This window comes from Triticum aestivum, chromosome 4D (genome assembly GCF_018294505.1).
Source record: "Triticum aestivum cultivar Chinese Spring chromosome 4D, IWGSC CS RefSeq v2.1, whole genome shotgun sequence".
Taxonomy (NCBI): domain Eukaryota; kingdom Viridiplantae; phylum Streptophyta; class Magnoliopsida; order Poales; family Poaceae; genus Triticum; species Triticum aestivum.
Window position 1 is genome coordinate 330,044,238 of NC_057805.1, and position 14,553 is coordinate 330,058,790.

At 43.4% G+C, this 14,553-nt stretch overlaps 1 long non-coding RNA gene across 1 annotated transcript; it reads right to left on the reverse strand.

Moving 5' to 3' along the window:
• Positions 1–1,455: 1,455 nt before the first annotated feature.
• LOC123099982 (uncharacterized) lies at positions 1,456–3,697 on the reverse strand. The gene is made up of 3 exons (XR_006448323.1): positions 3,458–3,697; positions 3,173–3,381; positions 1,456–1,909 (listed from the first exon to the last, which is right to left on the reverse strand). It is a non-coding gene; the product is annotated as an uncharacterized lncRNA (long non-coding RNA).
• Between the last annotated feature and the right edge of the window lie 10,856 nt (positions 3,698–14,553).

Below are 14,553 nucleotides of genomic sequence, written 5' to 3' on the forward strand. Positions count from 1 at the left end.
GATGACATCTGTCCCAACGATGAGCCGACACGTGTTTCCTCCAGCCAATGATGATTTTACACGTGGAAAATCCCCATTGGTCGGGGCTGTTAACGGGTTATCGGATCCAAAACCCGACCCGATAGCTTAACGGCATTCCGTTACGGTGGATGCCACGTGTCGGTCACCCTTGACGAAAGCACTTCTGTGACGCGCGATTTATCGTCAGGGAAGTGGACACGTCCGTGATGATAATTTTTGTAATGTCATGGAACACTTCTACGACAGCACATGTATGACTATCTTGATTCTGTCATAAAATCGTCATGGATGTACATGCATGACAAAAAATGCGACCTATTGTGAAAAACACGTATTATCACGGAAGTGTATTTTTTTCTTGTAGTGCAAGTCACACAGGGAATGATATAACAGACCTACTTCTATATGCAAGGTATATCAAGAGGATAATGTAGTGGTTGTTTTGCAGAAAGCTAGTTTTTCCTTGATAACTACATAATATAATAGGGGAAGGCACTACAACGTAGATGTAAACTGCCTTCTGTGTGGCCAAAGGGAAGAAGATGTTGACCACATGATCCTAAATTGCCCTTTCAGCAAAATCTGTTGGTCCAAGCTTGGAATGAACCCAGAACATCATACCACACGTCTCAGCTGGCTAGAAACGGCCAAGCATAACTGGAACAAGCCCATGTTCATGGAGACTTTCCTGCAAGCATCTTGGAGCATTTGGAAAGAAAGGAATGACAAACTCTTCAGAAACATCAGCCCCTCCTACAACTCATGGCTGGCTAGATTTAAAGTAGACTTTGGACTGTTACAATATAGGATGAAAGAAAGCAAGAAAGACTTTATCTTTTTACTATTAGATTCTTTACCTTGTGACTAGGCTTTCTTGTCTAGACTCACCATCCCTAGACAACAAAGTGGTTAGGGTATGTATATAACTTGTACAACGTAATTTTTGAAAGGTAATATATCATAGTGGGAGCCTCTCCCACTGTCACAAGTTTCAAAAAAAAACTACATAATATAATAGTCAAATTTTAATCATGTCTTGCTACAATTAAATACACATGGTTGATTTGGGCAATCCAATTCCAAACCATCCCAATTATTAAGTTTCCCACTCAATTTTTATTAAGGTATCATCTGTCAAGATCATCCAACAACTGTAATGGAATAGTCGCTCAAATTTGTCCATAACCGTGGACACGGCTAATCATGATTAGTTTTAATACTCTATAGAGTTTAGTACGCTTTACCCACTGGACCCAATCCGAAGATTGAGAGAAGTCTTTCAAAAGAGGTTCCCTTAACCACCTGACCGCCACATCCCACCTACATATGCTACATCTGTCGACACTGTCTAGGCAAGGGTTCCAACAACTGATCAGCTAAGCCAGAGCCTATATAGCCAGTGGCCGCACATGGAAGCTACTAGTCACTAAGTCTGTCTAATCTTTTTGAACCCGGGCGGCATTCCACTTAGGGTGCACTCTCATGGGCGCATAGCCTTAGAAAAGGTGCAAGACCCCATGATGCCTTCCCTCAACACCAAGCAATACCACTGCCCAGAGGTGAGTTATATATTAAGTTTTTACTCAAGTTATATTATATATAGTCCTCACATAATCTCGATGAATACATGAACAAATCCCCGTCTACATAGCATAGCAAGAGTACAACTACCACGATCTACAATAAGGTCATATTAAGCTGAATCTCAGTAGCAGTAACGTACTACCATGATCTTCCTACACATGCATAATATAGTGATATATATAACTACATGCATAGGAAAAATAATAGGATGAAGAATGATCAAGGTGTAACTTGCCTGGTATATTTGATGAAGGTCGTCGCACTCACAATTCATGATAATTCTACTCGTCATGCTCCGAGCAATCTACCGTAAACGAAAGAATCCAAATCAATAACCATGCCACATATATGAACCAAAGAACAACAAAACAAATATGGCAAGGTTGGGAAGCATCAATATATATATATATATATATAGTAATACTATTCATCACCCAGGTTGCAGAATAAGTGATTCTTCGTCCGAGGTAATCTTACAATCGCTTCATAAATAAATTACATTTGGAATACAAATAGTTACATTCATATTGATTCACTACGTAAAATTTGGTATAAGAAAACAAAAAAAATAGGTTATAAGACCAGAAATATCGCATTTATGTATGTTTTTACGCTCGTAACTTTACGTAACATAAAATATTTTTTACGGCAAGTATATATTTTCTTACGCTCTCTTTTTATGTATGAAATAAGACAAAATTTACGAAACGTAAAAATACGGTGCATTGATGTCAAAATAGAGAGGGGGTGAAGAATAACTATTCCTCACCCAGGGTGACGAATAGCGCGACCCTATATATAGTAATATATATATATATATATATATATATATATATATATATATATATATATAGGCTTAATATATAATATAGGTTTAAAGTATAATATAGAGTCTAGCGGTAATATAAGGTGACAGGTGAAGAAATGAACTCAAAAGAGTCAATTGATATGGAAGGATTTATATATAGGATTATATTTGAGACAATATGGAATAGGCTCAAAATTATATGGAAAACAACAACCATGTTGCTGAACAGAAAGTATATGATGTAGGTGTTCATTTGCAAAAAGAATGAATTGAAATGGAACACTACAACTCAAGTTATAGCGAATGAAGTTAGAATAGAATTTGAATTGAAAACAGATCAAATATTTGAATGTTGAGTGTAAATGATATGATAAACAAGTATTTTGTGCAAGTATTCATGGGCAAAAGGAATCAATTGAATTGGAGCTACAGTTCCCAAGATATGATCAAACAAAGTATCGGATTAAAATTTGAATTGATCAAATTTGAAAAGTTCAAAAGTTAAAATAACAATGCTACTGGATTGTCATGATCAGCAGTAACGCATAGGAAAAAGGATTAGTGCATTCGGATGTGTGGATCTCAATATATAGCATAATGAAATTTGGTGTGAATCTGTGAAAAACTGCTGCCGTGGCAGCGTTTTTGACATGCTGAAATTGCTGCCATGGCAGCGAATTGAGCTGCTGTTGCGGTTACTGTAGTATGCCACGTGTCATCACGTGATTGGCCGAAGTGACTCTGTGCGCGCGCGCTCACCGGAAACAGAGGAAGGCAGCGGCGGCCTCGGGCGTGGGCGGCGGAGCTTCTCCGGCGAGGGCGAAGGAGCGGACGGATGCGGCGTGCGATGCGGTGGCGATGGTGGCTGGAACGGCGGCGGGTGTGTCCTCCGCTGGCGACGGTGAAGACGTGCACGGCGGCTGCCCAGGAGCTTCGTCTCGGCGGCGGGTGATCGGTCCGGTGTGCCCCTACGCGAGGTAGAAGGTGAGGGAGAGAGAGGAAGTCGAAGAGAAGAGTACAGAGGGGGAGGGAGGCACTGGAAACCTCCTGTGGTGACGAATCGATCGTCGGAGCGGCTTCAGGCAGCGGAGCTCGGTAGGTCCATGCGGTCGACTTCGAGCTCGGTTCCGCGAGGCGATGCAGGGAATCAGCAAAGGAGATCAAGGGGAGTCTCTCGGTGTACTCGGTTACGAGAAGGAGTCAGGGATCGAGCGAATCAAGGGCGGGTTGGATCGGGCTCCCGAGTCCAGGAAGAACACGATGCCTCGAAGGAGATGACAAGGGGCCCTAGCGATCAGTGGCAGAGAGGTGTGATGAGAGAAAAAAAAACAGAAGAAGAAGTGCACTGTGGGGTGGGCTGCTCTGCTGCGCTAAAATGGGCCTCCGGCCTGCCAGCTGATGCGCTATGCGGTGCTGTGCTGAGCGCGAGCGAAGGATAGGGTAGGTTGCTCGGGCGGGATAGGTATAGGTTTTAGTATTTCCTATATATTTATTTTAGGTACAGAAATGATTTTAGCAGCAAAGATGATCCAAATCATTTTGTAAAAAAAAACCCAGAACAACCAAAAAACAAATATAGTTATATAGAGCCTATTGAACATTTTTTCCAGTCCAAAACACTTACATAATATACATATAATATTTTCATAAACTTTACTTTGACATTTATAAAATGCTCCAAAATATTTTTGAACTCCGGAGAAAATGCAAATAACATTTAAATCATTTCCAACTCTTTTGTATTGAAGGAGTCATATTACCTTCTCTCACCTTTTTTGTTGGGTTTGTTTTAAATGTTGAAACCAAAATAAGAGAATATTAAATTATTCACCAATATCTTTCTTTGAGGAAGTCATGTCATCCTCTCTCATATTTTAATTGGAAACACTCTGGATATTCTCAAACCCAAAATAAGAACCAAATTAATAATTGGGAAAGTCCTTTTATTCCCTCTCGTTTATTATTCATTTAAACTCCAAAAGTTTCAAATCCTAGTCAAATTTACTAACAACAAGCAACACACGCAAGTTTTTAATTAATCCTATTTAAATAATTAACATTCCAAAATTATAAAATTGGGATATTTAAATTAGTGCCCCTGGTTCCTTAGTTGTGCTCACTTTTCCCCATGCTCCAAACGTTTGCTCACTTTTCCCCTCTTCCTTAGCTGAAACTCTCACAAATGCTCATAGCGGGCGTTTGCCGTCTTGACCGTCCATTGACCGTTAATTGCTGACGAGTGGGGCCGAGTCTTCGTCTGACTGTTGCTTGCTGACGGGTGGGACCGCAAGGAGACACATATTGGGCAGCTTGTCTGAATCTAAAACAGATCTAGACAGGCCGCACTGCACTGCGCCGCCACGCCCCCTCCGCCGGCGTCATGCCGCGTCCACGGCAGTTGTTTGCTCCACCCTATGCCCCTATTCCGTTCGTCGGCGACGCCGCGTCTCCGCCAGATATAGCCTACCTCCACATCTGGGATTACATAGCGATGTTGAGTGAGGACGCCCGGAATGCAGTCGACCGTGGAGAGGATTGGGTCGAATCCACGGCAGATAATTCATGGATTAAACCTGGGTAAGCATTGTTTCCTCTCGAATTGACGTTCTAAGTCGTATTGTAGGCCGTATTTGACTTCTGTTTGCTTGAATCGTTCGAATTTGTGCTCGATTTTACTCGGCTAACCGAAGCCTTTGTTTCCTTCAACAAAATAGGATTGATCCCGCGCTGGCTTTCCGGTTGGCGATTAGAATGGAAACTAGTGTGCTGCGTGGTACTAAACCGCATTTGATTTCATCATTTTTCTATCCCAAAGTGGTAGAAACCAGCATATCTTTCAAACATTTGCGAGCTGACCTCCGAAACACCTATCCCTGGAGTGATGCCGATGCTGTTGAACTGAATTACTTCAGCAGTGACGAGCAAAGATTTCTCCCACTAACTTGCGACGATCATATGCCGTTGCTTTTTGCTGGGATTGCTGGCTGCCGATTCGGTAAACTTAAAATCGATGTGCTTCAGCCACGCGCAGAACGGGCGAAGGGGAAGGGAGTTTAGACATCATCTGTCCGTGCTAATAGCCAGCACCCCGGCACTCCTTGTAGGTTGACACCAAGTAAAGCAAGTGGTTCATGGAGCCACAACATGCCTGCTGCCAATTCTGGTTCCGATTCAGCTGCTGCTTCTCGTGTACCTTCTGAAGTTGGTGTAGAAGAAGATGCAGAACCTGACGAGGCAGTGCCTACAAATGATGATGAAGACGAGATGATGTTTCCTGAACTGGTCGATGTAGCCAGTCAGCAAGCAGTGGATGACGAATATATGGAGGAGCCCATCAGCCAAGCTAGGTTTGATGACACTGACGATGAAGAGAAGGCGGAGAACATGGACAGCTTGATCGAGGATGAATACGATGGTGATGATATGCCAACAATTGAGTGGAACAGGGAAAAACCTGAGCTTAGTGTAGGTACCATTTTCCAATCAATGGTGGACTGTCGGAATGCAGTGACAACATGGTGCATTATATCTGAAAACACCTATAAGATTAAAAGGAGTGAGCCAGCAAGGTTCACAGTTTTTTGTCCATATCCTAGGTGTAGGTGGAAGTTGCATGCATCTCGTATGAGAAAGAGCAAATATATTCAGGTAATCCAAGTTCAGTTAGTAATTTAGTTTCAGATCGTTGAGTAAGGTTTCTTAACTGTTTTTTACCCTTTTATTTTGTTTCAGATAAAGAAAAACCCACACAAGCACACCTGTCCACCTGGAGGGGGAGGGGGGAAGGCCAAAACCAAGCTAGCAAAAACTAGGTGGGTGGCAGATGCTATATTGGATTGGCTGAGAGAAGAACCTGGACTTGGTCCAACAGCACTCCATGGGAAGCTTTTTGAGAAGTACAAGATAGAAATTCCTTACATGAGAATTTTCAATGCTAGGGAAAAGGCTCTTGACAGAATTAATGGTCAATGGAATGACAGTTTTCAGCTGCTTTACACTTTCAAAGCTGAAGTGGAGATGGCAAGTCCAGGGAGTGTTGTAGAGATTGACAAGCATACAGTTCCATTCAAAATAAAAGGGAAGTCATTTCAGAAGGAGTGCTTCAGAAGGGCTTTTGTTTGTTTCAAGGCTTGCTGGCAGGGGTTTCTAGATGGTTGCAGGCCCTATTTGGCTGTAGATGCTACACATTTGACTGGAAGATGGAGAGGACAGCTAGTAGCAGCTTCTGCAGTTGATGGACACAACTGGCTATTCCCAGTTGCATTTGGTGTGGTGGAGGCAGAGTCTGAGGAAAGTTGGGTCTGGTTTCTGCAGCAGTTGCGCAACATTATAGGCACACCCCCAGGTTTAGCTATACACACAGATGCTTGCAAGGGTTTAGAGAGTGCAGTGGAAATTGTATTCCCTGGAGTGGAGCATAGGGAATGTATGCGACACCTAGCGCATAATTTCAAAAAGAAGTTCAAAGGTAAAGTTTATGATGAGAACTTATGGCCAGCATCATACACATGCAGCAAAAGGAAGCATGAACACCATTTGAGAGTGTTGTATGCTCAAAATCCTCTTGTGAAGGAGTACATGGATGCACATCATGGTAAGGTGTGGTCAAGAAGCAAATTCAACGAAATCTGCAAAGTAGATTATGTGACCAGTAACCTTGCAGAATGCTTCAATTCAAAGTTCAAGTCAGTGAAAGGGCTCTTGTTGTGGCAAGCATTTGACAAGATGAGGCAAATGATCATGATAAAGATGGCTCTTCGCAAAAGAATTGCAGAAACACAATATGTTGGTCATCAAATGCTCCCATCACTGATTAAGGCATTGCACTTGAAGGCAAGAGGGCTGAAGATGAAATGTATTCGATCTGGTACATATGAGGGAGAGGTTACCTATACTGACACTAAAAATAGGGTATGGAGGTATCCTGTGAACCTAAGTACTAGAGAATGTACTTGTAGGCAATGGCAGATCCGTGGGAAGCCATGCATACATGCCCTACATCTGATGACCGTTATCGGGGGTGCAGATGGTGAAGTTGATCAATATTGCTCTGAGTATTTCTCTGTTGCCAAATTTATGGTTGCTTATGCTGACAATGTGCCTGCACTATTGGGGAAAGATCAATGGAACATAGTAGATCCAGGGTTCAAACTCCACGCTCCTGTCATTACTAGACCACCAGGAAGACCAAGGAACCAGAGGATTAGAGCAGGTGAGGAGGGTCGTCTACCAAAGAAGCGTGCTTGCAAAAAATGTGGAGTTCTGGGGCATATTGCTAGGCTTTGTACCAATGCAGTGGATGCATCGTTTGGAGAGGAGGAAAGATGGACAGCAGCCACTTCTGAGGAGAATGCAGCAGCAATGGAGACTGAAGATGCAGTGGAGAATGCAGCAGCAAATGAAGTAGTGGAGGATGCAGCAGCAAATGAAGCATCTTGGTATGTGTTTGCACCCTTTGTAGAATGCAGCTACCCTTTTGTTTGCATTTGTTCTCTTTTTTGCCAGTGGCTTATAATTTTATTTACCAGCTCTAGGGAGAAAAGGCCAAGAGATGAAGAAGCAGAAGATTTGAAACCATGGCCCTTGATGGTTTTGAAGCTATAAGAGAGGAAGAGGAGGGGGTAATTTTTCCAATTGTGCCTTTAAAGATTACTGAACCCATAGATGACCGTCAAATGGTCGTCAAGTGCTCGGCGAGTGGAACTACTCCATCAGCACCTCCACGGGGAAAACCCCAAGTAAAGCCCAAGATCAAAAGGAACAAGAGTCTGAAAGAAAAGAGCATCTCAACTAGGGAAACCAGGAGCAAGACGGTGAAGCCAGCTGCAAACACAAGGAGCAAGTCGAAAATGTTGGCATCTTAAAACTTGGTAGATTTAAGCTACTGTGAAAACTTATCAGTTGTAATAATGTTGCTTCTACTTTGGTTTCTTATTTGAGTCAGAATTCAAATTTCCATCAAAATTTGAATTTAAATCAATATTTGAATTTGGGCCAAAATTTGGATTCGAGCCAAAGTTGAAGTTGAACATTGGAGGTTCATTGCTCTGTGCGGTGTATTTGATCGAGCATTTGAAGTCCAATATTCATAGGTGAACAGTCCGAATGAGAAATGAGCTAGAAACGAGCCCGAAAGCTAGGGTAAACAACCCTATTTGAAATCAAGTTTTTTTTGACCTTGCCTAAATGAGGCATATATATTTTTATTAACACTTGTTCCATATATATAGGGTAAAAACGAAGTCTCACTATTTATTGATTAATATTCATATTACTACATTTTTTTGAAAAAATATGCTTTTAATTCAAAACCGTCAAATAACACGTTTTAGATATGAAAATGAAAAAGTAAGTTCAGATCCTTCTTATTCACTCCAAAATGAAGCTATGGAGATTTTTCTGAATTTTTTTGAATTATTTTGATTTTTTTCAAACCCTAAACCCTCTCTCCCTATTCTACGAACTCTGAACATGTTCATAGGTGATAGCTCATTTGTGTGAAGCCTTTTTTCATGAAAATGACCTACACCAAGTTTATATTTTTTTCTCATAACCTTGTCACATATGACGGCTATGTGCGCAAGAATTACAACATTTTGATTTTTTTTAATTTTTTAAAAACATTTGAACTTGATTTCGACAGATCACTTCAAAAAATGTTTTTTCAAAAAACGCCCCTATACCGAGTTTATATTTTTTTATGGTAACTAGGTCTCATAAACGGACGAACTACGTTTGTTTTATATTTTTGCGATTTTTTCTAATTTAGTTATGGCCATTTGAAATCTGGTCAAACCCTAATAACCCCGTTGACTCGCTCATAACCCCGCAGAAATGCTCCAAACCCTAGCGTCGAATGTCCGCCGTCAGATTCTACCAAGCGCCAAACGCCACCCGTCAAATGTGGGGCAGGCATGCGCGATGCGCGTGATGCATCCTGATTGGCTACTGCACTGTCCTTCTCGGGTTTTTACGATCTGCCCCACTTTACATATGAAATTGTATTTTTCGCACATGACCACCACATGTCAGTGTTAAGAGTTGGTTCAAATATTCAAACTGCAAAATACAATGTGGCAAATCGTCAATATAGCTTCCCCTTCTCCTCTTCTCCATCTGACAGACAAAGGCATCGAGCAGATCGAGCAATTCCTCTGTTTCTTTCCCCATCTTCTCGTTCTTCTTCCTCTCGAGCAATTCCTCTGTTTCTTTCCCCATGTTCTCGTTCTTCTTCCTCTCGAGCAATTCCTCTGTTTCTTCCTCTCGGGCGATATGTCGACCTCCTCGTCAGCCCCCCGTTCCACGTGGCCGGTGTATGGTCCAGTGCCGATGACTCGATGCACTGACTGCCCACGGACTGCGCCACTGAAGCGGTTGACTTCGAAGGAGGAGAAGAATGGGAACTTTGGGCGCGAGTTCGTCAAATGCGAGAGCAAGCCGGAGGGGCAGGTTAGATCTGAGTTTTCCTCGCATCCTTTATCTCTAATTTCTCAAAAAATCTGTCAGATTTGGATTTAGGTTACATGATTTCGTTTTCAGATCGTGAAGAAATGCCACCATTTTGAGTGGATGGATGATTACATCCAGAGGCTTCAAGGGTTGGGCTTGCTGGATTCGAGGGGGAATGCAATCTGCGAGTTCAATCTGCCCCATGACAGTGCCGCTCCGGCAGCAGCAACACGTCCAGAATACCCGACGGTGGTAGATGTCGAACTGAAGACGGAATTGAAGAAGATGAACAAGAACTTCAAGCAACTGATTGAGTTGAAGAAGCAATCCAATCTGATAGCTTTAGGAATACTTGCTCTAGGATTTTTTTACTTGATGGCCATCTCTCGTTAGAGATGTTTGTCTACTGTTGTTGCCACTGTTTAGCAATCCAAGTCTGTTTATCTCAAATGCAACTCTGTTTAGTGCAACTGTCGATCTCTGAATGTATGCAGTTTACTGTTAAGTTTCGACACTTTCAATTTCGGCAGAAGACAACTACCAGTTCAGTGATAGGATTATTTTGTTAGCTAATAACCTCGAGTGTTGGATCATACCCTAGCTCGTCAGATGACAGTAAGCAGTACTTGAGCAGCACAAGGGATATACATCAAGTTCATCTCTTCTCTCTTGCACTTGCCAAACTTTTGTCCTCGAGTTCGTCAGTTCTGCTAGAAAAAAAACCTAGTTCGCGAGCCCAAAGAGAATCAAGCTGCAACAGGCCCACAAAGGATAAATGAGGCCCAGAAACAAGCGATGTTTCTTTTTTTGTTTAGGAACGATTGCTTTGTTCTTTTTTGTTTCTGATTGCTTTTTTCATTAATTTGATTGCCCAATCTCTTCTATCTCATTGAGGAATTTTTTTGGCTTTCCTTTATGGGTCCCTTCATTTTTTAGAATCAAAGTATTTGCAAACCGCAGTATTATTATGCCTAGTGAACCAATACTTCATGATTGGAAAAAGAGGTCCAACCCTCTTTTTTATATACTTCAAACATAGTGTAGTTTTCTACATATTAAAGTATATAAAACTACACTTTTGACTAAAGCCAAACATCTCAAAGTATTTGATACTTCAATATTTCTGAAAACCAAAGTATTCTTGGAATACCTAAAAAATACAAAGCTCTCAAACCAAAGCCGTGTACAAATGTACAATATGTTCTTATTTTTAGAAGGCATCTATAAACACATCATTTTTAGTTAGTTAGGGTAGCTAGGGCAACACCGCCATGTCTTCACCGTCGTCTTCACCTTAACCGCCGGCTTCACCGTCTTCTTCGCCGCCGGCTTCAGTACTGCTCCTCCTCAAGGCCGTTGTCGTCGAGGTAGTACAGGAGGCTGTGCATGTGGTTGCGAGCGGGGAAGACGCTCTTGAAGTCGGTGAAGATGTTATAGGTGGTGAATGCAATGAACTCGCACCCACACCAATACACCTTGCCGAGTAGGTAGTAGGCATCGAACCTATTGGTGAAGTGGACGATGAGCCCTACCACTGGAGCGTTGGCGTGGGGACGCTGCTCCACGAGGTTGAACATGGGCGGCGAGCCCGCCGGGAGGTGGTGGAAGCCCGCACGGAGGAACCCCCGTGCAAGCTCAGTGGTACCCCTCCAGCGTGAGAACGCCCACACGCGGAGCGATGCCTCGACGACGACGTTGGCGGGGTACCGCCATTCCGGCACGGTGGGCGGCTCTTGGAACGTCGGCCCGTTGTACTGCATCTTGAACGCTTCGCTGAGTGGAACAGCTTTGGCTTTTGGCGGAAGAAGAGAAGTGGGAGGCGCAGATGGATCTGTAGAAGAAGAGGCAATGAAGGGCAGTTTAAATAGCCGGGGGAGACGAAGTGGGTACACGCGCAAACGGCGTAGATCGTGACTCAGTGCGTGCGTGAACCGATGCGGTCAGCAATGTGTGAACGTGAATCGATGCGAGCGTGCTTTGCGTGCTCTGCGTTGGCGGCTGCCTGCCTCCCCCTTCTGTGTGCTCTGCGTTGACGGCTGCCTGCCTCCCACAACTGAATCGAGCGGCAGCCGTGCGGCATGAACCGATGCCTCGACATATGGACGCGAGCGTGGGTGCAGCCTGCCCCTTCTACCACCGGCACGTATGCCTGCGACGCGTGAAATGACGCCGCGGAGCGACTGAATCCACCGGCAACCGTGCGGCACAGATCGATGCGTGCGTGTCGGCGTGCATGCATGCGTTTAGGTCTAGGTCACTAGATGCGTGCGTGGCGGTGTTCGCATGCCTAGCAGGCTACATCGATGCCAAAGCCGGGCATGCATAGCAGGCTGCATCCATCGATAGCAGGCTTTTTTAATTTATTACCAACAAACTAACAGGCCCGTCCTATGAACACAAACACGGCCCAACCAGCGAAGCCACAGCCACAGTCAACAGAGTCCAACGTGGCCCCACAAGTCAGTTAACGGCCAAGACGGCAAACGTCTGTTATGAACATTTGTGAGAGTTTGAGCTAAGGGAGTGGGGAAAAGTGAGCAAAAGTTTGAAGCGTGGGGAAAACTGAGCACAACTAAGGAATTGGGGGCACAGATGGAATAAGCCCTATAAATTTTGGGATGTTACAATCAAATATGTCATAGGAGTTGGTTGACACAAGTGCTAGACCGGTAACACCTTCATCTTGAGTATATTCGGAGTCGGAGTGATAACTTCTCTTGGAGTGGTGGTCGGGGTCGGATACCCATTCACCAACATGAGCTTGATGTCTTCGTTTTGTGTTGCTCCTTGATGATTTGTCCTTCCTTTTCGAATCCTTGCTTGTTCGAGAGGTTCTTCGTTCATAACGATCATCTCAACTCCTTCTCTCTCTTGGAGGTGATTCTTCCCTTTTGCTTCTCCTTTTAGGTGAGTCTTCTCTTCTTTTGTAGGGAGCCGTACACTCATTGGACTAGTGTCCGGGTCTTCCACAATTGTAGAAATTTCGCTCACGACTAGAAGATCTTTTGTCATTGTAGGACCTTGACTTGGAACTTCTTTCCTTGCTTCTACTCTTGTAGAATTTGTTGAAGTTCTTCACCATTAAGCTTACTTCTTCATTGAAGGCTTGTTTCTCACTTGATGATGTAGGAGCATCACATGAGGCTTTGTAAGCACCACTAGACTTGCTGTGAAGCTCTTCTTTATCCTTGAGTGACATCTCATGAGCAACAATCCTTCCAATGACTTCGGTTGGCTTGAGATCTTTGTAGTTTGGCATCATTTGGATCAAAGTGCACACGGCATCATATTTTCCATCCAAGTCTCTCAAAATCTTTTTGACAATGAATTTGTCGGTCATCTCTTCACTTCCTAAGCCGGCAATCTCATTTGTGATGAGAGCAAGCCTAGAGTACATTTCAACGACACCTTCACCATCCTTCATTTTGAACTTGTCAAGTTGACTTTCAAGCACATCCAACTTGGATTCCTTGACAGAGTCGGTACCTTCGTGCATATCAATCAAAGTATCCCAAACTTCCTTTGGATTCTCAAGACGGCTGATTTTGTTGAATTCTTCGGGGCACAATCCGTCGAAGAGGATATCGCAAGCTTGAGCATTGTATTGCAACATCTTCAATTCTTCCGCGGTAACTTCACGATTCGGTTCTCTCCCATCATAGAATTCACCTTTCAAACCAATACACACAATAGCCCAAACGGCGGGGTTATGTCAGAGAATATGCATTTTCATCTTATGTTTCCAACTAGCAAAATTAGTACCATCAAAGTAAGGACCTCTACGGTGGTAATTTCCCTTGCTAGACGCCACACTCTCCTAGGTTGTGAAACCAAGGCTATGATCACCAAAGCTATGGAAATCAAGGCAAATGGAGACCAAAGCTCTGATACCACTTGCAGGGTCGAAAGTATGTTTAGGGGGGGGGGTGATTAGACTACTTGACCAAATAAAAACTTAACCTTTCCCCAATTTTAATTCTTGGCAGATTTTAACAACTTAACACAAGTCAAGCAATCACAATACAATTCAAGCAAGCATGCAAAGAGTATATGAGCAGCGGAAAGTAAAGCATGCAACTTGCAAGAAAGTAAACAGGAGGAGTTTGGAGGGAGCAAACGCAATGTTGACACAGAGAGTTTTGGCATGGTTCCGATAGGTGGTGCTATCGTACATCCACGTTGATGGAGACTTCAACCCACGAAGGGTAACGGTTGCGCGAGTCCACGGAGGGCTCCACCCGTGAAGGGTCCATGAAGAAGCAACATTGTCTATCCCACCATGGCCATCGCCCATGAAGGACTTGCCTCACTTGGGTAGATCTTCACGAAGTAGGCGATCTCCTTGCCCTTACAAACTCCTTGGTTCAACTCCACAATCTTGACGAAGGCTCTCAAGTGACACCTAACCAATCTAGGAGACACAACTCTCCAAAAGGTAATAGATGGTGTGTTGATGATGAACTCCTTGCTCTTGTGCTTCAAATGATAGTCTCCCCAACACTCAACTCCCTCCACAGATTTCGCATGGTGGAAAGATGATTTGAGTGTAAAGAAACTTGGGGAAGGCTAGAGATCAAGATTCTTATGGTTGGAATGGAATGTCTTGGTCTCAACACATAAGTAGGTGGTTCTCTCTCAGAAAATGAATGATGGAAGTGTAGGTATGTTCTGATGGCTTTCTCCATGAATGA